Below are 22963 nucleotides of genomic sequence, written 5' to 3' on the forward strand. Positions count from 1 at the left end.
GGTCCTAATATTTCTTTTAACCATTTTGAATTGTAAAAGCAAGGCATGAATTTTAACTGGTATTTAATCTGTGTTAACTATTGGAAGATTAAATCCAAGAATTTGCGAGTATTTAGAAATCTTCACCAAGCCTCCTGGCTCAACCATATATTTCAAGAATCTTTTAAAATAAAAAAGTGTACTGAGTTTTTTGATTGACAATACTTACTATAGTCTGTCTATATAATATAATGTGGACACTTTATATTTTCATGCTGTATGTTGAAAATATTCTGGTTTTATTTTGGTGAGTACAAGTAAAACAATTAATATAGGGATGTTATTTATTTGATACCCTTGGAAATTGCACCTAGGATTTGATAAGAATTCAGAAAATTCAGGGTATGTCTCTCTGGGTGTTCAAAAGGAAAGGAAGGAAATGAAAGTTTGCTGCACTGTTTCAGAAGAGAAATGACAGCTCTCACATATTTACAATGCATCTTCTAAAAGAAGAATCTGTACTTGCCAAGTAAAACTACAAAATATTCCTGTTATTTTTCTACAGTGTTCAAGATTTAGTTCTTATTATGTGCTCTCTAATGTCCTCTATTAAATTGTGGATACACTGCAGTTCTCTAAAAGTCCGCAGTTTCAATAAGATTTCAATTTCCGGGTACTTTTTAGAATTTCAGAAGTGTTCTAACCCTTCTAAAAATGCGTTTCTTTGGATCTTGAGTCACATTCATTTTGCAAGCTAAGAATCTGAAATGGATCAAGCCTGGAAGTGGGATGAGGCCTCACAGTTCACATATATGGTTTTGAAAAATAAATTGAAGCAACTCCTTGTAAATTTGTTGAGCACATACTCACACGTAGAAGCACAGAAATTACTTGTCAAATTGTAACTTTTATTGTCCAGCTCATTTCAGCTGTCTCCTTCACTCAGGAGTTCCTCAAATTTTTATCCTTGAAAGGGGTCTCAAGTGTTTTTGTGTTGCTCTAAGGCAGGCAGTGTCTTAAAAAAATACACATAAACCAACTTTCTAATGTTTCAGAAAATATTTCAAAGTAAAATATAAGCGTTCTTAGATTTATTTGGCTTTATCCTATGTATAACAGCCTATATTTATTTGCAAGGTAAACTATGGGCTTTTTATTTGTGGTAATACAGACTTTCCCTAATGTCCGATTTCTTTGAAGCATCTATAGCATGATTAGCTTCCTACTCGACCCATGGTTACTTAATGAATAAAGCAGACACAGTTGTTAGGTTTCATGGGTAGAAAGGCAGATGGAACTTGCCATAGTGCTTTGAAGTTTTCAAGTGTTTTTTCCTTACTGATGCAGCCGAACAGCTGCAGTTTTTTTAGAGATTGTGCAAGTGAAATAATTTATTTTTACTGCACATTCCAGCACAATACACCATGGAATAGATTTACCCCCTAAAGAACAGGCTTTGGGCTAAGGTACTTGCCATGTTGAAAGGGAAAACAAATTGTGATGATGACTGCACTTGATTTGTTGAAATATTTCATCCTCAGCACTACATTTGACAATGCAAGCAGAATAGCTCCACTGTCTCCTAAAGATTCACTGTGTATGTAATCATCCTTAGACTGGAAAAAACCCTAGTGCATATTTGCAGTCAATTTAGTTTTAAAATTAATTAAAATTAATTAAAAATTGAACCTAGCTACTAGCTAAAATAACATGGATTTGGCCTGCTCCTAAGGGCCAGCATCAATTCCTAACAAGAGGCAACCCCTGGCCCTGCCCCATGCATTACTGGTATGGGTGTACAAAACTTTATTGGTGTACTACTGACAGAGATGTACAGTACATAAAGGAGCCTTTCAACTACCCCACAGAGAGATACCCAGTGTTTCTGTGTAAGCATGTTATTTGCTAATCAGCTGTAATGAGTGTATGCATGGGACTTTATTAATATTGAAGCCCGTGCCAGCCTCTGTGAAAGGCTGTGAGCTGCATGTCTAATGGACTTTCAGACACCAGCCAATTTCAGCAATGGCAACCCTAAGCTGTAGGTAGATGAATTCTCTTCCTTTCACAATATCAGCTATATCTTCACTAGGGGAACTGGCCTCAGAGGTTCTCATCAAGAAAAGAGCAGCCTGGTGAAGAGTTCTACCTCATTTATAGAAAATTTTGATTCATTTTATCCTGCTCTGGTCTCCATCTCTTCTGCTATCAAGGTGTCCAAATAAGCATAATAATAATAATAATAATAATAATAATAATAATAATAATAATAATAATAAGTAGCAGTCATTAGATATTCCTGACAGAATTACTACAGGAAAAAGTAATTTAATATGTGCAACTTCGCTATTAGAAAAAATTGGTGGAGATTAGACAGACTAGCACCTTCAGTCTGAAAAAAGAAACCTCTTTTTCAGACTGAAGGTGCTTCAATATACCACTTCAATATACCACTTCTAAGCGGTATATTGATGAACTCAAAGGTACTGTAGACAAAGCAAATCAGGAATGGCTCTTCATTGCTTCTCACAGTAGCAAAGCTGTTAATAAAGCACGTAGCAGATACAAAAGAAATCTCTTGCACTTCTTTACACGGTGCATAATTAAGATATGAACCCCTCAGCCTCAGGGTGTGGTACAGTCCAAAGGAATACAAACCCTTTCAGAAAGGAATTGGTTGACCAGGATGGACAAATGCACTGCAACTGCTGAACAGGGAGGCTGGGAAGACTGATTCAGAAGAGTGTCATCTTGCACATGCTCTGCTCCTGATGTGCTGCCCTGAGCGTCCAGTATCTAGCATTATGATCTCTGCAAAAATCACTTGACAGCCAGTGAAGAGACTACCAAACAGTTCGTGTAATAAGTGCCACTGCATTCTTTGAAGTTAGTCATGGTTGTTTGGCTCAGCCTGAAGAGGTTATGGTAAACAAATAGAAGCTGACATGTTCACTCTCACTATTACATTATGCTTAACAGTGATGTGGAGGACTCTTTGCATTCCACTGTCTGACTCTTCACACAATTTAGAAAAACCTTTTCTGATATTATTTAAGTGGAGAAATATTTCCAGAAAGTGAGCTTTGATTATGCCAGAGCAAGAGCAGAAGTTTGGCTTGTGCTATCCCATGCACATTTTGGTCTTCAGGTCACTCTGCCTCTGTGGAGTAGGAGACTGGTGGCACAGAATGGAAATAAGGGGCTAATTTCAGTAGTTTTGTGAAAATTGAGGAGCTCATTCAATAACTCTCCAGAGAAAAGACTTCCTACTTTATCCTAGAAGATCTAATGAGATTAGACTGCCAAGGGTCAGGCTTCAAAACACCATCATGGTTAAATGCCCTGGAAATGTTTGCATATGTAGCTTTTAAAAATGTTTTTGCTAGTTCTTACTGTTGTTTGTTTTTTGTTGTTGTTGAGTTTTCTTTGTTGGGTTTTTTTGGGTGTTTGTTTGTTTCACATAGCCTCAGTAGGACAGTTTTCAGATATTATTTGGGACAAATCATGAAAGTAAATGAAAGAACAGTGGTAGAAAAACACATTGCATTGAAAGTATAAAGTAAAACAGCTGTTCAATAAGCTAATTTAAGAGAATCAAAATAAAATTATTTCACATGAAAAGTCATTCAATGTTTGATCAAATGATAAATCTCGGATTTTCTTTGTGGGCTGTTAAAAGGATGGATCACCTCTCCAAAACATTCTGTTATCTTTATTGTGGCACCATGGCTATTCCCTGGACAGCTAAAAATTTTTCTGGTCTTTTCTTTCATAAAGGAATTAGACACAGGAAAAGAACAGAGAAAGTTGTAAAATATAATCAGAATTTGGTGTGCGTACCAATACCCCTAGGGCACTATGATCAAAGAACAGCAATAATTGCATATGCCATTTCCCTGAGGCCAAGAGTCTATATAATAATCCCCACCTTTTTTATCATGCAGTAACTCATTGTTAACTGAACACTAAAACTGCAGTGATAATAAGTCAGGACTAGGGTTATTGTTGGTCTGTTGAAGGTATGAATCCGTTCTGAGTACTGACTCCTCCAGACCACAGACAGCAAAACTGTTGGTGCTGCTCTCCTGGGAGAGCTGGACATGAGTCCTCCTGAAGTCAGTCATGGAATTACCTTAAATGCTATGTTGGTCAGGATTTACTAGGTTTCTTCTTATCCACTCTTTAGTCTTCACTGTAGGGGAGAAGGCCGCACAAAGTAGCTATTTCCTGAAATATGATTAAGAGGGCAGTAAATTGAGAAGTGTTTCTGGAGGAGAGGTCATTCCCACTTTCCCTGTTAAAGCTGCACTATCATGCAGAGAGGTATGTCTGATTAACGAGGCCAGAGAACCAGCCAACAAGAAAGTGCATGTTCCTGTCTCCCAGCTCCTAGACAGTATCTTTAACCACCAGGTTATTGTGAAAAAGACCTGACCACAATGGTGGGAATATTTCTGAACAAGAGTGACCAGAATTGTTTTCCTCTGAAGTTGACAGTCAGAAATCAACATATGCTCCAAGCTTAGATTCCCTGGGGCACAGATGGGAGGCAAGTGCTGCTCCAGTTTATAATTTTTTTTAATTGGAGCAAGGTGATACACACTGTAGTGTAGATTTAAGCAGACTAGGAAAATACGAGCAGTGCTAGTCCAGACTAGGAAAATATGCTTACAGAGAAGGAGCCCAAGCACACAGATAGGATTAATGTAGCTAGTTCTGCCAAGGTCTTAGCCCAGATGCTGAAACAAAGAGTGTAGATGCTACCTACAGAAGATGGCTCAGGTGCCTTCCAACTGGGTTCCTTACAGGCTTTTCATGAGCCAAGTCCTCCAAAGCATCAGATGGTTGTTACACATAAGCACAAAGGCAGAAAGAGGGACTGGTAATTTCTGGAAAGCTGTCAGTATCCTCTGCCTTACAGAGGTGCATGGACCAGACCCTGAAGAAAAAGAAAATAGGTGTAATTTGTCCAAACAACAATGTTGCAAACATTCTTTTTGCCAGAAATAGCATTTGGCTATAACGAGATTTTAAATTAAACTTCCCTTGGCAATGCAAAATTATGCATTACTTATGACTGTAGTCGACCTGACTTCCTACTGAATATGTAAAACACTAGGTAAGTACAAAGGGAGGCCCCAGTATGGCAAACAGTTGTGCAAGAATGACTCTTCACGTTATTGATGCAAAAATTTGGTGTGAGTAGGAAGCAAAGTAGGGGAAATGTGGGCAGGAGTCTCCAGGGTATAGGGGCCTTACGTACTAGTTTGAGTATTCTGTTTGCAATGGACTTGTCTCAGTGTCTTTTAAGAAAAATGATTTTTGCTTTTAGCTTCATTAATGAGAGTTCACTAGGGTGAATGTTTTCTGAGCATACCTTATTTCTGGCTTCTGGCCAGCTCTAAAAGCAGTTGCGGTTTCTTCACAGAAATATAGATCTTCACAAAAAAATAAAACTTTTCAGCTTGTAATTCCCCAGTGGTCGCCTCTCCAGCCAAATCACCCTTGGAAACATATTTTAAACCATTTGAGCAGGGGAAAATATTTGGAATTTTGCCTGTTTTGCTAAGGCTCAGCATCAAATTACACAGACAGAGCTTCTGTTTTTTTAAAAAATATTTTATGTCTATACTATTTTGAAGTACATGGAAAGTAGTATTTTTTTAAATAAAATAAAGCTTACTGGCGCCAGTATTACATCAGTGACTGTAACCATTGTGTGCACTGTATCCCTGGTAAGGATTTCTCAATCTTAATGCAACTGACACAGGACATCAGGCTAGATGCAGTAGGAGATGTGAATGCAATTAAGACCTTCCCTAAGTTCTTTAGGAAAACAACAGCACTATTACTATTTGATTAATGCTTCTCAGGTGATGTATGCAACAGCCTTCATTGTTTAATAGAGAGTATGACTGAAAACTGGGATCTAAGCCCAGTTTCATGTTGGAACATTTGTTTTTTTCATTTACAAATAAGAGCCAGAAATTTGCAACACGTACTAGGAGGAATAATTATGGGTTTGGTCTGCAGCTTAGTGAACATACATGGAGAAAGAAGGGCCAAGTCCTTAACTGGCACAAAACAGCAAAGGTCCAGAACTTGAAGGGATTTCAGAGGATCTCAGTCAATTTATGCTTACCACAGATCTGCCCACAGACATCTGTCCGTGCATATGTAGGCAATGTGTGTGCATGTGATAAGTGTGTGACATATTGTACTGCAGGGCATTTGATAAAGAAATATCCAAGCAATTTATCACATAGTAATGATTGCATCACCTTCCCATTAATCAGTCTCCCCAATTCAGTCTGGCATTTCTGGCTCTTAAACTACTTCAAATAGCACCATTTATATTTTAAAGCCAAGCTGTCATGGAAGTATTTCCTCCCTCCCCCCACCAAAGAAATGGAATTTCCTCAGAAATTATACCTGCATGAGGTCCAGGAGAGGCAAGATGAATTCTGAAAATTATGAAATTGTCCTGGTTTTAAAGCCATATGTGTGTATTGTCCTAGTGAATGAGGAAGAACTTTAGCAGCTTTCCAGCAGACCAACTTAGTGAAATGTAGAATCTGAGACACAGGGCTTTAAAACAGTGATTTTTTTTAAGACATGCAAGTGATCCTAAGTTATTTTAGATATGTTTTAAAAGTACTAGTTTTAATTTTTCTCTTCCTTGTGGAAGAGAAAAAAAATGCACTTAACTTAATGGGCCAAGAGACACAAGGAACAGGCTCCTGAAAATATTTTTCAAAGTTTCAAAGTATTTTAAAAGAGTTTTTATATAACATACATGGCAGAAACTGCAAATCCCAAACATGCTAATGAAACTGTACATATATATTCTTAAACACCTATGTCAAAAGATTGTCGTGGTTGGAAAATCAAGCTTTCAAGAATCAGGAATGAGAAGTTGCAAGGGTTCCCAATTTTAATGCTGTTTGTTCAACCCATATAAACTACCACGCAGCCACATAAATCTCTCTCTTACCCAGCCTAGCTGTGTTCCTCTTGATAAGCAGATGGCTTATCTCTATTTGTTTCCAACATTCCCAATTCTCAAGTGGGCTCCCAATTTATTTGATACAATTTTCTTAAGCTTCTGCACTGGATGCACAAGTACTCACTCCCTCTTAGCTGCTTTAGGGATGCTTTTAGCATGCCTTTGCTAGACCACTAGCAGGCTCAGTGACCTCCATTTCCACCCCCCAGCCTGGGAGTATTAAGTACTGAAAAAAGAACAGCATATTTATCAAAAAAAAGTGGCTGGTGTTTGATTTTTGGCATACCTAAAACCTGACTGCATGCTGCCTGTATGGGGCATCTGCAATCAGTTTTACTCACTCCTGTGTTCTCCCAGCCATTCTGAAAACCTGCCTGCAGATGTGTTTCTTGGATAATTATTTGTCTAATGGCCATGCAAGAAGGGACTGACTCAAATGGTCGTCCAGCAGAAGACATAGAGAAACAATCCAGTGGCTGAAGAAGATATCCTCTGCCTTAAAGAGGAAACTAACCCTTCTTTTGTTGCAAATTCCTACTCAAAAGAGTCAAATGATGACCCAAAAGCATAATTTGAGGGGAGAAAAATTGTACACAGATCCTGCTGGTCTCCTGTGGGCTCTAGTCAGTAGACAAGGACTCTGTGGTAAAAATATCTACCTAATTCTTCAGTTTCTGCTGATTTATTTAAAAAACAAACAAACAAACAAACAAAAACCCCCACAACAACAAAACCAAAAAACCAACCAAAAACCCATGAACCGACTAACCAAACTAAATCAAAAGCCCCCCATAAAACCTGACCAAATATGTAAGTAGTGTTTGAGTGTTTTGCATGCTCCACGCAAGAAAGAAAAAGAACCAAAGAGCACAGTCTTTCTGCCATGAGGGTAACATGCCTTCTTCCTTAAGGTCTTGCTTGAAATTGTAGAATTGGTGAGTCACCTGAAAATAAATTAACTTAAACATAAATGCCATACTTTATTTACTCCAAAGACATTCTAAATTCAATTTGAAGATGATACCCAGAATGAAAATCTTTCGGTCTGAAAAATTAAAGCAATTTGGCAAATTTAGCACCAATCATAAGAACAGGCCTTATAATGGGAAGCACTCAGAAACTGCAGCTGTAGGTAACACATCTGCTTATGAAATGTGGAATAGGAGATAGATGCTAAGCAGAATACCAGCTTCCGACTCTGTGCAGAAAATAATCTGCATCTATTTATTTGGAGCTTTATACTATGGCTTGTCATTCTTTTCCTGCATTTTTTTCACATCCCACTCTTTTGACACTTTGCTACAGACAATGTGAAAATATCACAATAGAACATTTTCTTGAGGAAATTTTTCATCTGCATAAATGATAACAAAAAAGGAACTATGAAAGAAAAAGAGCAAGGGCTACAAATGAAGACACTGACATGGAATGTATGGTACATTTATTCTTTAATGAGTTTGTTATGTATGTATGGTACGTTTATTCCTTAATGAGTGTTGTACATAAATGCAATGGGAAAGTGACAGTGGCACAGATTAAGGAAGTTGAAAGAGGACATCATCGTGGATCTTGGACAGATTGGAGAGGAATGAAAAGAAAAGTTACTAAGGAACTCTGAAGCCAGGGATGAGGAAGTGAAAACTGACAAGTTGGACAGGATGTAGGTACAAACTAGAACAACTCTGCTCCTTCCTCTCCTTCACTCTTCCCCATCTCACTCATCTCATTTAATCTCATGTAATTTCTGAGAAAACATTAAGTTTTATTGCATTAATTAATTTGTTCTTAGGAGTCACAAATTATACTGTGATTTTTACCTGTCAAGTCTGTGCATGGATCTGGAATGCTACAGTCAAGTCTTTATGCGAACATAAATCAGCGTCACCTAGAGATTTCCACTAGCATGAGCTTTCCTTCTTTTACACCACTTTGTTCTGAAGGACAGATGAGAGGGTTCAGCATTGTTTTCATTGCTTTATTTTTTTATTGTTAGGCTGAAGAACCTAGCAAAGAATCCTTTGTGCTCAATCCTCTGCACCCCATTTGCCTCAAGGCAGAGACAACATTCTTCTTCCAAGGTTAATTTGTTGTATAGACTCTCTTTGATAAATCAGATATTTAATTTTTACTGCTTCCTTTCAAACCCAAGTTCAATAAATGCCTAGGAAAATCCGAGCCAGTGTATAAAAAATACCTCCAGTCCCATTCTTTTTTGGACAAAATGCAAACAGGCAACCCATAGCCCACATTTCTGAAATTGAGCCTTTCTCCCTGCCACATATTCACTAGTTTTCCCTGGTCTAAGATTGAAACACTGACACAAAGCTTCTGTCACCCTCTAGTGATTTTCTCCAAGGTGAGAATTGTATTTGCCTTCCTAAATTTTTTCCCCTGCTCCCAGTTCCGCCTCTGGGTGCTACCTAAAATACCTTAGTCTTTCTATGCGCCTGTGGAAGTGCACACAAAGCCTGAAGTCTTGGAAATAGAATTCCACTAACCTATGCTTCTTGTCAATTGCACAAACTGCAGAGCCCTGAAAGCTTACATTTTAAGTGCCTGCAAATGAGGCTCTCTTCCTTTTCTCTTATACAAATTGCTGCTTCTTGAAGCCACACAGCCACTTTTCTGCTGAAGCCATGGTGCATGAACATGTGGTTCACATGGAGCTTGTCCAAGTCCCATTTAGCACCTGTCTTGGTCTCCCTACTAGATGGAAGGACAATTTAAGTAATTACAGTCACAATGCAAACAGCTCTTCTGCCTCTGCACTCAGCCTTAAGGAATCAGATTGTGTATTCAATACTCCTGTGTTCTGCTATGGGCACACACAATATCTGGGATTTTGCCTGGCTGGTCGTTATGGACAATGTAGAACACAACTGACAGTGTGTGACAGGATTCAAATTCGTAAATCCTCCAAAAGCTATGATATCTTACAGTCCATATTGTTTTGCTTGCCATTGTGTCCACTCAACACAGACAAAGGCTTAATTCTATGATGATAGCACCTGTGCCTAAATGGTGATTACCATACACCTTTGGTTGTGGAAGACAGTTCCTGTGCCAGCTACCAAGCCACTGAGCTCAGTCCACCCATGTGAGCACAGGAGCAATTCTCCAGTAGCAATGCAGAAACATATGGCTGCTTCCATTTGAAAATCCAGCTTCCCACTACCAATGAGAAGAGAGCTGACCTGAACTGAGAGGATGGCCTATGAGACTATTGCTGTGAAGTGTGCATTGCCACTTTGTCACTGTCTTGTCTCACACTCTCTCATCACATCACTGCCCAATTCTTGGCAGGTTACTAAAGGCCAAGACAGGGTTATACCTGCATCTGTTTGCATTGGATATTATTCAAGGACTTCATATTCTTTGCTTCTTCACCTTACACCTGGCCTTGTACTCTTTAGAGAAAGATGTCATTTGTGATTGCATTCTACAGACCTTTGGATGACTGTCCAAGTCCATTAGTTATGTTTTTGGAAATACTTCCTGCTAGTGATCTTTCAGTTCTTCCCAGATAGCAAGCAGAAGCAGTTCTTCTTATGTCTCAGCCATAGAAAATATGGTACAGAGATACAGTGCACAGATGTAAATGGAATAATGCTGAGCAAGGCCAGATATATATATATCTCTGCAAATAGATATATGGTATGACATGAACAATAGATGCTGGTATATCCTGGTAAGGTTGAAAACCAGAGGACTGTCATAAGAATATTGGGAGCAGATGAACAGTCATCTGCACACTGACTTAATACTGGGTAAACCAACTGCACTTTTAAAATAGCAGTATAGAACATGGATTTTCTCACCAGCTAGCATGTACTAAAACATAGTCATGCAAACAGAGATCATTTCAAACGAACCATCTATTCCCTTCCACTACCTTGCAGGCAAGTAGCATGTGTTTTACCAAACAGTCCTTGGCAGTTCTATATTCCAAGCCTTAGCACTTTAAAAATGGACAGAAAATTGTTTTGGAAAAGAACCAAACATTAACTATTAAAACTCAAACAAAGAAGTATGAGTTGGGAAAATAATCTCTTTTTATATATCTGAAAAGAGAAATGAACTTCAGTTTGGAAAACATTTTTATTAAAAACTGTATCTGTCTGTACTCTGAAACACCCTGGAGGTCTAAAGATGATATCAGTATATAAATATTCAGGGCTTCCTGAATATTTCTTTTCAGAAAAGACTTGGGTTTTTTTTTGGTTTTTTTTTTTCCTTACAATTTCTTTGACCTTTAGAAAACAGTCACTATTTGTAGCTTGATTTTTTCAAGATGTTCGCTGGTACATAAAGATGGCAGGGAATTCAATTTAAAAGTCAACTCATGAAACACCATATAATAGTCAGAAGATAGTATTGCTTTAGGCCATGTTTTATTAAGTGAGCAGCCATTCAAAGCATTTTGGAGCATATTATATCCTATTTGAAGGAGTTCGCTTCATTCAATCCTACAGAAAAAATATTTTACAACAGAGATGATATTTGAACTATCCACAGGCATATGGATAAAATGGTCAGTACTCAGATTTAGCAGAGATGAGTCTTGCTTTATGGAGGCCTGTTAAAAGGACTGATTTATAAAAAGGTCAAGGTTTTTTTTCCTTTAAAGGGAACAGGACTTTCACGAGGTCCCATAGAACAGCTGCAAAAATACCTTTAGTCTGTCATCCGGAATTCCTGAAGGTGAGTTGTGGATTTGTGGCTAATGAAACACTGCAAAATAGAACTCACCATGTTATAAAACAGCCTTAATGCTTTATTAGCCTTTTACAGGTCAAAAAAGGAAAGGTGCCCAAAGCATGTTATTCTGTTATAATTATATAAAGCCAAATTTAGAGAGAAACACAACAGAACCGAACATACACAGATGTTTCTGTGACCTCAAAAGTGGATCACAGGTTATTTATGACACTACAAAGCAATCACTGGAGACCTGGGGTCCAATTAAGGATTCTCACTGATGAAAATCAGTACACTTTCTCATGATCTACAATGAAGAAAGATCAAAATTTGGTCATCAAACCTTATTTCACTTGACCTTATAAAGCACAAGAATTTGTTCCTGGAACAGGACTAGCTCACTCCACAGATAAGCAATCTGATAAGAGTAGCAGTGGCCAATAGATTACTTGGGGTTGAGAGCAAGGAAAGGGCACTGAGAGGACTGTGTTCCTGATGGTTCAGAAAACACAGTATGCTTTATGAATCATAGAAGGCTTTCTGATATTTCTGTTTTTCCTACCTTTACAAAACAAAACTTAGGAAATTACAGGAAATTACCCCATTTCTAAATGAATGACCTTGTACACTACCTCTTAAGCTGAATTAAAGAGAAGGCTCTGTCCTCCTAAACAACACTACATTTCAATAATTTGAATTTTTGAGGTAAAAATACCATACATTTTTAATTTTGCAAATACAAAACAGCTCTAATAATTTTCTTTTGTTGAGTTTTGTTTTGTTCAATGTATTTCAGTTAAAAAATCTATGGCAGATAAAAATAATCCAGTGCTATTCAAGGGGAGAAAGCCTTCAGAGATATGACTAATAGCTTTACATTCCTGGAGAAATATTGACGCAAATTGCAGGACAATACTTGCTGATGAAAATGATTCCTATGATTCTACACAGCTGCCACTGGATTTTCATCACATTGCCAATGTGGACCAGAGTTTTCCCCTCACAGTTTTCAGGGCAAGTTCAACAAAAAAAACTCATCTCCACCAGTTTTTCTTAAGGACAAAGACCTGATTCCTTCAATAAAATCTTTCCAGACATAGATGGGATACATAGAAACTCCTCTTCAACCCTAAATGTGCCCAGTTTTAAGCACTTCAATTGTAGTTGTGGGAAGAGGACTTTTGTTCTGGCTGTTTGTTTGTACAGGGTGATTTTCATCCATAATGACAATAAATGCTACCTATTTCAGAAGAAATGAAAATTGTATTCTGTGCCTTTTCAGATGGGCAGTCTGAGAACATTAACTTATTTATTACATAGCTGTGTCTATATAGTGGAAATTCTCCCATCAAGAGACATCCTGCAGACATAAATATTACTGGGATTACACTGAATCTGAAAGGCCTAAAGTGGAGAACAATTATGATGCTTTTCACCTGTGATCAGAACATTTTCCGTACAACATTCATGTATTCTGAAATAAACTCAACTTGCTCTTTTGCTGAGTTGTCAAATCAATATATGTAAAAATGAAAGATGTTTTATTCATTGCTAAGTGATCCACCACAATAAAAGTGAGCATGCTAAAGATGAAAATGATAGTTCAATACCTGCTAGTTACTTGTTCAAAAACAAGGAAGAAGGGAGGAGAAATGTGCAATTTCTCTTTTGGTCAACTGTTGACCATTTCTTCAAAATATTTTACTAGAACTTGTATGTTTCAAGGCTGGTTTCAAACCAGGCCTGGTTGAACTGAAGGGAGAGTTTGCACCAGGCACTTACATGCTACTGTCTCAGGCTGGATGAACTATGTCTGCCTAATTCGGAATCCCCTTGAACATCAAAGGTCTAACTCACACTTCAGGGTGAGCAGGGTCACATTCCACCTAAAAGGAGCCTAATACTGCCTGAACTGTTCACAACAAGCTTCTTGTTTGACAGTTTTTGACCCATTTTTTGTTCTCAAATGATGTGCAAGCAAACTTATATTTTGCCACATTCTTTAATAATTCACTAAACACTTCATGTGGATTCATTCAAATGGCTTTCTCTGAACTATCTGCTCTGAGCCATGCACATCTGTAGTGTGTCATTCAGGCTGCAATTTTCCACCTGGTTGTAACTTCTGGTCTCTGGAACATTCCCAAATCCACAGAAAAATTTCAGGATGGCCACCCAAATGATCCTGAAAAACTCTCATACATCTGCACCTAGGTATGCACTTGTACAATGCTTTACCTTTAATAAATAATTTTGTGAAGGGAAATTCCATTAGGAAAGTTGGTAAAAGGCAACTGGAGAGGCCATAGCAGTATCAGTAAATATGGTCAAGTAGAAGACCTCTGCTGTTTTTTTTTTCTAAATGTGAGCAGGGACTGAAAAATAAGAGGGAAAAAGAATGGGCCTGAGTGGGAAAAATACCAGGGGAAAAGATGGAGGCATAGGGAAAATAAGTATAAAGATGTTATCACAAAAAGGAAACCATTCCTCAGTGGAACAAAAAATGTTGAAAATATTTAAAGGGCACTAGTTCTAGTGCATATATGATCCTTTGATCTCCCTGTGAGGAAATTCACTGTCTTGCAGTAAGCACCAGATTCTCCACATCAGAACACACTGCTAAACTTTTCAGTGTGCAAGAATTCACTAGAGTTGAATAACAAATAACATGCTGTAATTCACAACCCAAAAAGAGCAACTAGTTAATGATCCCACTTTTCTGTCAAAAAGCCTCCATGTCTAATGCAGTTATATATGTTAGGTTAAATTTAGGTTAAAACCAACTATGAAATACAGATATCCCTTGAACAAGGTATTACAAGAAGTTTTAAAGCAGGACCAGCTTTGCAATCCCAAAAGAGGTACCATGGGTGTATTGCAAAACCTCAACTCTACGGCATGTCTATAGCATGTTCCCACTGGTATGAAACAAACATAACAAAAGCAAGTCTTCTGTGAACTTAATTCAGACTTTTGCTGGAAGAAAACCAACTTGTACCTTAAGAAAAAGGCAAGCAGGTAATAGGGAATTTTCTCTTTTATGGTTAAATTTAGAGAAGCAAATGCCAAAAGTAGAAAGCAAAGACTGGATATAAACTTGTAAGGCTGTTTTCCCCACAAGATGTCTTAATCTACAAAGTATCTTTTCCACTGTTTCTAATTTTTTATGCAGCTTGTAGCCCATAAGCACAAGTAGAGTATCCAGAATGGGGTAAAGGCTGTGAACAGCAGAAAGAAGGAGGCACTAAACAGATTTGTGGGATGAATGTATGAAGCTGATGTTAGAACAAAATGAAGCAAATTTAAATGCTATTATCTTGATTTTACAAGAATATTTGCAACATTGTTATACTAAAACCTAACCCTAGTTTGCTTCAGTATAGTGTCTGAATACACACATTTGACACAAGTAATGAGGCAATGCTACACAAAGAGATGCAGTTTAATGAACTGAAGTGGCATGGGTATCAGTCATTACCCTGGTAATTAATTTTATGAATACACAGGAATTAATAATTTTAGAAAGATACCTGGGTGGGAAAATGAAATACAGCCATGAACAATCATAGCTAAAATTGGTAATTTTACATCAGATATAAGACATGTTTCCAAACAAAGAAATCTTTTGAAAGAAGGTGATAGAAACCCCTAAACTTATCACCTAGGACATTTAAAAATAGATCAAAATTAACTACTGGAAAATTTAACACAATGACTAATCTCACACTGACTGCATAATCTTGCAATAGGAATGGAGAATGTTCCAAAGCTTCTTTTCCATCTCTAATGTGTAATATCTGTAACTCTCTGGACGTGTTTGGGCTATCCAACTGTGGATATTGGGTCTGGCTCCAGAAAACAGCATGATACTAGCATACAACTTAGTTCCCAGAGATTGGAAAATCTCCAGAGTGCCACTGTTGCTAACCATTTCCCTCAAAGTAACAACTTTAGTCTCATCTTCACAGTCATCCTAGAACTGATCCATCCCTCGTGCAGAACTTTGAAAAGACCAGTCGCCTCAGCAAGCAGAAAGAGCTCACCTAAAATCCACACACAGAATGATTGCTGTTTGTAGGAAGAACACAATACCCATTTGCAACGCAACTGCAGACAGCTGGTGGCTCAGTGTATTTTGATACATCAAAAAAATATTTACATATTTTATACATATTTAATAATTCACCTGAAAACTACAGCTACTATGTTATGTTGTTACTTAGATCTCCCATCTCAATACTTTAATGCCTGTTATTGGCACAATAACAAGTTTATGGCTGATTGTATTTCTCTGTCATATCTAAGGCCCTTAACTTTTGTTAGCTGCAGAAAGGAGATATGTTTTCAAAGCTATCCAAGACTGTGAATAATTACGGTTTGAATGTCAAATAAGAAAATCTGATTTTCAAAGGTTAGGTGCTCAGCATATTCTGAAAATCAGGCTGTCTGGAAATGTTTCAGACTGTAACTCTAATAAGGAAGTAATCGTATCATTCATCACTTCTGCAAATTAAACTTTTAAGACAAAGACATTTGCCTTTCATCCCAGCATTCAGACACCACAGCTAAGGGTGTGGTAGAGGTATGGAGTAGAATTCAGCTAACTGCTTTGACATCTTTTAATTTTAGGTGACATGTAGGAAGAAAGATACATGTACCTGCATGAATATAGCTGCTCTTCCTGTAATAAAATCTGCCAATTATCCATGCTATTTCCCTCCATATAGAAATCCACCTTAATTGATTCTTCTCCTCTGATATTTCAAGCAAATGAACAAATGGACTTAAGGCAGTGTAGGTTGGTGACCATATGAAAAGTTACACTAACTATAATTGCCTTTTAAAAGACCTAGTTAAATCAAAGCAAATCCTTGCCTAAGCACACTTAGTTTATTTATTGGGTAACACTGATTTATTTGAATTGGTAATCTGGGTCAGGACTCTGAAATATTTGCATGCCTACTTCATGTTTAGCACACTATTTAGTCTAAACACATTTTGTTTCAGTAGAATGAAAGAATGAAACTCTTCTAAAAAAGGTGTAATAAACAAGTCTGACACTCTTTTATAGCAGGTCAACTCAATAAAGACATCACCATTTCTTGATGATATGAAGCCAGCTGTGCTTAAAGAGACCTACTGGAAAACACCCAAAGTCAGTTTGCTAACTCACGATTTATGTTGAATTAGATTTTTATTGCTTTAATCAAATTGTTTTGAAAGACTATTTTATTTTAATCTCAGCTAGTTTAGTGTGTAAACAATGCTGTAAGCAGATATCATCACAGGATACATTAAGGAATAGCTACTAAATGAAACACACTGATATATTTCTGGATCGATGTTTCACTACAGTCATCTTCAAATTCTAATACAGAAATTGAATTTGGGAGTAGAAGAAGTAGGAGATCAAATTATGTGTTACCTTTCCAGAGTCCGTGTTATACTTGTGATAGTATAATCTGAAATGACAAAAAAATGAAACCACTACTCTTATTTTTGTGCATATTGAGTGGAACTCCTCTTACCCACAAAATTACTTATTTCTTCATGATTCACCTGTAGAAACATTCAGAATTTCTGACTTCTTACAAGCTGGTATTATACACATTTCAAAGAAGCACACCCAGAAAATGAAACACAAACCTATTAGCTGCTTCTGGGTAGTTGTAAACATTTGAAAAATCTGAAAGTAAAAAGGTTAACAAACCAAAACAATCCAGCAAGCCAAAAATCTAACTGCTTCTGTGTGTATGTATGTTGACATGTCCACCAAAGAACTCCCATAAAACTGTAATGGTTGAAATTGGTTTGACATGGAAGAACAGTAGACTCTTGGTCAGACGTGAGAAGTATGATACTGATTTTGTGGATGATTATGATTAGATTTATTGCTAATACAGTATCTCAGTATAGTCAATGAAGTTTATAGTATAACCATGTCTTAAGGGTTATAATATAAGCAGGTTCAGCTAGAAATGGGCAGGTTCACGGTCTTTGGCCTTTCAGAATGTACAATCACAAAGCAACATAGCACCTATATAGTTAAGAATTTTATCTCCACATATAGCTAGGTTTCACTTACCCTCCCAAAATTGAGTGTTTCCCTGTCCTCAGGTTGGATGTACAATGCAGGCGTCCCTGCCAGGGACGGGATCCACCTAAAAGCTGACTGCAGCCTTGGAAAACCATTTTGTCGGACTCCAGCAGCATTTTATATCCTTTTGCAGGCTGATGTGTTACCATGTCAACCTTGATCAACACAGCTTCTCCATCTCCGGAATGCATTCATTAAGTGAGCATCCAGACAGCTCATCCTGAAATTCCTACCCAGTGTTCTCATCTTAGCACAACTCCCACCGAGTGTTCTTACCTAAGGCCAAATCACATTGCCTGCTGGAGACAATCACAAAGCAAGAGGTGGTGTGTGGGGCAGGGAGGGTGAAGGGAAGACCCGACTATCCTGTCACACATATTGACAGTGTGTATGGTTCATATTTACCTTCATGGAATATGGTTATTTAAAACCTGTCTCTAACTGGCTTAGCAGGTGACCAGGAATCACTTGGCTTTGCCATTACTTTTGCCCTCCTTAGGACAAAAAAAGGGTTGATGTCCTACTTAGATTTGTTTTAACAGCATGTGTGGTCTAGTTTGTAGTTTAGATTGGAAGAGAGTTCAAAAAAGAAGTCCAGCAATACTGTATTGTGCAATACTTCCATGTTTACTTTACTGGATGCACTGGGTAAATCTCTCAATGATACTTACTATTTCATATATAAATAGCAACCCTCAACTTTACAAGGATTCTACTCAATTTTTAAGTAAATATTACAAACGTAAAATTCATATTAAAAAAGGATACAGTGGATTAAAAATCTATTTCAGGCAAACTTGTGTATCCTCAGGAGTTGATGGACCTCAAGGCAGGGACTTGGGGGAGCAAAGTCCTTCCCACAGTAAGAGAAGAACCTGAAAATACGTAAGTCTACCTGACTTGATGAAATGCATCCTAAACTCTTGAGAGAATTGACTGATCTAGCTGGCAAGACACTCTCCTTGACATGTGAAAACTGATACCAGTCAGGTGAAATCCCAGGTGACTGGAAAAGAGACAACATTGCACCCGTCTTTTAAAAGGGTAGAAAGAAAGTCTAGAAACTACCAAACTGTCAGCCTCCCCTCTGTCCCTGGGGAGACCATAGGACAGTTCCTCCTGGACACTGTGTTTTAGCAGGTGATTCAAGACAGCCAGCACAGCTTCACCAAGGGCAAGATCTCTCTGACCAACCCAGTGGCCTTCTGTGATGAAGTGACTACATCAGAGGACAAATGAAGGGCCACAGATGTCACCTATGTCACCTATGTCATCTATATGTCTTTCTGTAAGACCTGTGCTATGGTCCACCTTATTCTTCTCTCTAAACTGGAGAGAGGAGGAGTTGATGGGTCATCTATTTTGTGGATTAGGACTTGGCTGGATGGTTGCATCCAGAGGGTAGTGGTCAATGGCTCAATGTCTGAATGGACATCAGTGACAAGTGGCTTACCTAGGGAACCATATTGGTACCAGGATTGCTTAATATCAGTGACATAGAAAAAGGGATCCAGTGCACCCTCAGCAAGTTCACAGGTGACACCAAGCTGACTGGTGCTGTTGACACTCCTGAAGGACAAGATGCCAGCCAGAGGGACTTGGACAAGATCAAGAAGTGGGGCCGTGTTCAGCAAGACCAAGGGTAAGGTGCTGCACCTAGGGCAGGGCAACCCTTGATATCAACACAGGCTTGAGGATGGACAGATGGAGAGCAGCCCTGATGGGAAGGACTAATGGGTACTGCTGGATGGCAGGTGGACATGAACCAATTGGTCAGAGCCTAACAACACCAAGGCAGTGGGTTCAATTCCTTGTTGTGCTAACAACACCAAGGTAGTGGGCTCAATCCCTCTATGGGCCATCCACTTAGGAGCTGGACCCAGTGATCCTTGTGGGTCCATTCCAACTCAGGATATTCTGTGATTGTGTGACTGTAAATGTGCATTTGCACCCTACCTGGAGTGCTGTGTTTAGCTCTGGGTCCTCAGCACAGGAGAGACGTGGGCCTCATGGAGCAGGAACAGAAGGAGGCCACAAAAATGATCAGAGGACTGGAGCATGTTTCCTGTAAGACAGACTAAAACAGCTGCGGCTGTTCAGGCTGGAGAAGACTTCAAGGAGACCTTACTGTGGTCTTCCAGTGCCTAAAAGGGGGTCACAAGAAACATGGGGACAAAACTGTTAGTAGGGCCTGTAGCAAAAGGACAAGGGTAATGGTTTTGAACTAAAAGAGGGTAGATTCAGACTAGAGATAAGGAAGAAATTTGTTATGATGAGGGTGATAAAACAATTGAAGAGGTTGCTCACAGAGGTGGTGGATGCCCCATCCCTGAAAACAGTCAAGGTCAGGTTAGATGAGGGTTTGAGGAACCTGATACACTTGAAGATGTCTCTGCTCATTGCAGGGTGTTTGGAACTAGATCATGTCCTATCATAAAATGCTTTGAGTGGGAAAGAACCTTAAAAATCATCTCTAGTTCTAACCCCCCTGTCATGGGCAGGTCTTGGTATAGCTTAGTATATGATGGGGCCTGTGATGCAGGTGCAGAAATTAGGTGGAAGTCTTGTGGTTTGTGTTGTCATGGCATGAGGGGGCAGAGGGGAATGTGGGATGAGGTGTAGTCTCTACAGTCTTGTTCTTCAACCTGATACCCAGAAATGTTTTGTAGAAACCAAGTACACCACCTACAAAATGTGCCCACATTGCCCATACAAAGTGCCCACACAGGCTTGACCACAGTCCCATCCACAGCAATTCACACAGTAGTGGTTATAAAATATACCCCAATTTTTCTTCTAATCAGGGGATGAGAGTTCAGTGTGAAATTGCAGGGACAGATCGATAGATTTGTTCTCCTTGCTCTCCCCAGAAGGGATGCCTTTTGGTAAGCCCGATGTCCTCAGATATGCTGAGTGCTAACGCTGATATTAAGATCGTGATTGCAATTACACTGTTACTGCTATATACAGCTACTCTGCAGTTAATACATTGTCACCAGCAATCCAAAAGAACCGTTTATGTTGCACTCAATGAGCTGTGCTATTTGTGAATCCGACTGGCTCCTTTGATTGCAACCAGACCTATAGTTCATGGACTCTTTGTGCATCTGGTGTGGGACCTGTAGTTATGACTTTGCAACATGAGGGACACCTTTATGTCATCACCAAAGATGACCTTTAAAGCTCCCTTCCAACCCAAACCATTCAATGATTCTCTGTGTGCAGCTGACCATTACAGCACACTTGCAGGACCCATAACATTGTAATGTTCATGAGACTTTACATTGGCAAAGACAACCTCAAAAATGTATAGCAAAAAGAACTGAACCTAAGCATGAAGTGTAGTAGTGTCAGCAGCTATGAGCTGCAAATCAAAACTGTTGGTCAACAAAATTACTTACTATCCTCCCTGTTCATTATTTTTCTTTCAGACTAAATCAAGAAGAGAAGGCATGGTCACACTGGGAAGTCATGTCCATTCTAGTAAATAAGAAGTTACTATTTTGGGGAAAATTCCACCTAGTTTAGGTGGCTAACTTAAGACATGAAAGTCCCAAGCATTCCTGCAGAGACAATAAAAAGATAAACTACTCCAGATGTGGAGAACAAACTTAATTTAAACGCCTTCACTCTCTCTTCTCTATTGAAACAGACACCACTTGAATGCATTATATTCATTCCCCTGCCCCCAGTTTGTGCTGGGAATCTGGTAAGTCACAAAGTTATTCTTTTGTAACTTTAGAATGCAGACATTATTTATGGGTCTCTGAAGGTACAGCAAATCCAAGAACTCTGTTGTATGCACATGTCCATATTCAGTCATCTGCACAGGCTACTATGAGTGACACCTTACTGGGCCATTTCTACAGGACGAGTGTTGGTCTAAGAAGCAGGACTTTCTCTGCCTACCATAACACCAAGATTCTGACAACTACTGACAGAGTTTCTGCCTTTCACTGACAGGTGAAGTCTATTATTATAAGAGAATTAAGTCCCTTCTCCAAGAAGAAAAATTGCTCTCTGAGTATCCCTATCAGGCACATATTTAAGATATTACCAGATGCACATACTGAAATTGTATCAGCAAATTAATTCCCAGGACACCTGCCAGAAATTTTTAATAGCAGTTGTAACTCTCCAAAAATGAAAAAAAAAAATCAATATAAGCCAATAAAAAATGTGCTTGAAAATAATTTGAGAGGAATTAACCACATATACTGGCCATGTATTTTCATTTTATTTTCATTGAATGTGAACTTTTTAATTTTAAGGTCACCTGGCATGGTGTCTACTTTATTTTCTTGTTTTCTAAATACTCTTGATGTAAAATAGGTCAAACAAAGAACTAAAGAAAACTAAAGATTTGGAAAGGAGATCCATTAGGAAAAGGTGTGAAATAAAAAAAAGGGGAAAAGACATCAGGATTAGACAAAAAGGTGCCCAGGAGTCTTTCCAATAAATCCAGATCATACACATTGGCTTTTCTGGTTGCCAAAATGACCCCTAGTGCTGGATGACAGTTACTCCATAGTAATGTGGTGTGCTGGTGTGAACTACTAAATCAATTGCCGAGACTGGAAAGGATGGCACAGAAAAACCTAGCAAACATGGGAATTCAAAAAGTTACCAGGTCTTACTCTACTGTCAAGTTGTGGAATGTATTGTCCAATTTGGTGCTTTGTGAAACAGAGGAAGAATTGTCTTCCACATTACTTTTATAGCTACTCTGAAAACTGAAAAGCTGGATTTGACAATACCACTCTGGCTGTTAAAAAACCTGGATCAAAGTGGGGGCAGAGAATTATTTCCCTAGGTTTAGCTCCACACAAGAAAAGATTTCTTTCCTCCAACAGGGCACTGCGAACACCAAAGTCCTCACCCAAAATTGTAGTTACAAATACAGGCAGAATTCAAATCCTCATTAAATAAAGACAGGACAGAAAAATGCTTTAAACCATTTTAAGAAGTTAGTTTATTGACAATATATAATCCTGAATACAGATAATTATATTCTAGACAGGTAAAAGGTGTGGTAATTGAAGAACTCACCTACTTTCTGTTAAAATTTTTGTCAGTATGATACCAAAGGTAATTCCAAACTTCAAAGTCAACATTTCCATTATTATTCCATCACTGTATAAAATATTCATTTCTTTAACTAAAAACTGTTTGTGAAAATTTCT

At 38.4% G+C, this 22963-nt stretch overlaps 1 long non-coding RNA gene across 2 annotated transcripts in view; it reads right to left on the minus strand.

Moving 5' to 3' along the window:
- Window positions 1-17892, minus strand: part of LOC143692168 (uncharacterized) — a 102325-nt gene extending 84433 nt beyond the window's left edge. The window contains exons 1-2 of one of the 2 annotated variants that reach the window (XR_013180019.1): window positions 17769-17892; window positions 17109-17145 (exon numbers count right to left, since the gene is read on the minus strand). This is a non-coding gene — a long non-coding RNA (uncharacterized LOC143692168). The remainder of the gene's footprint in view (window positions 1-17108; window positions 17146-17768) is intronic. The other variant, XR_013180020.1, reaches the window with a different exon arrangement.
- Window positions 17893-22963: the final 5071 nt, after the last annotated feature.

This window comes from Agelaius phoeniceus, chromosome Z (assembly GCF_051311805.1).
Source record: "Agelaius phoeniceus isolate bAgePho1 chromosome Z, bAgePho1.hap1, whole genome shotgun sequence".
NCBI classification, from domain to species: Eukaryota; Metazoa; Chordata; class Aves; order Passeriformes; family Icteridae; genus Agelaius; species Agelaius phoeniceus.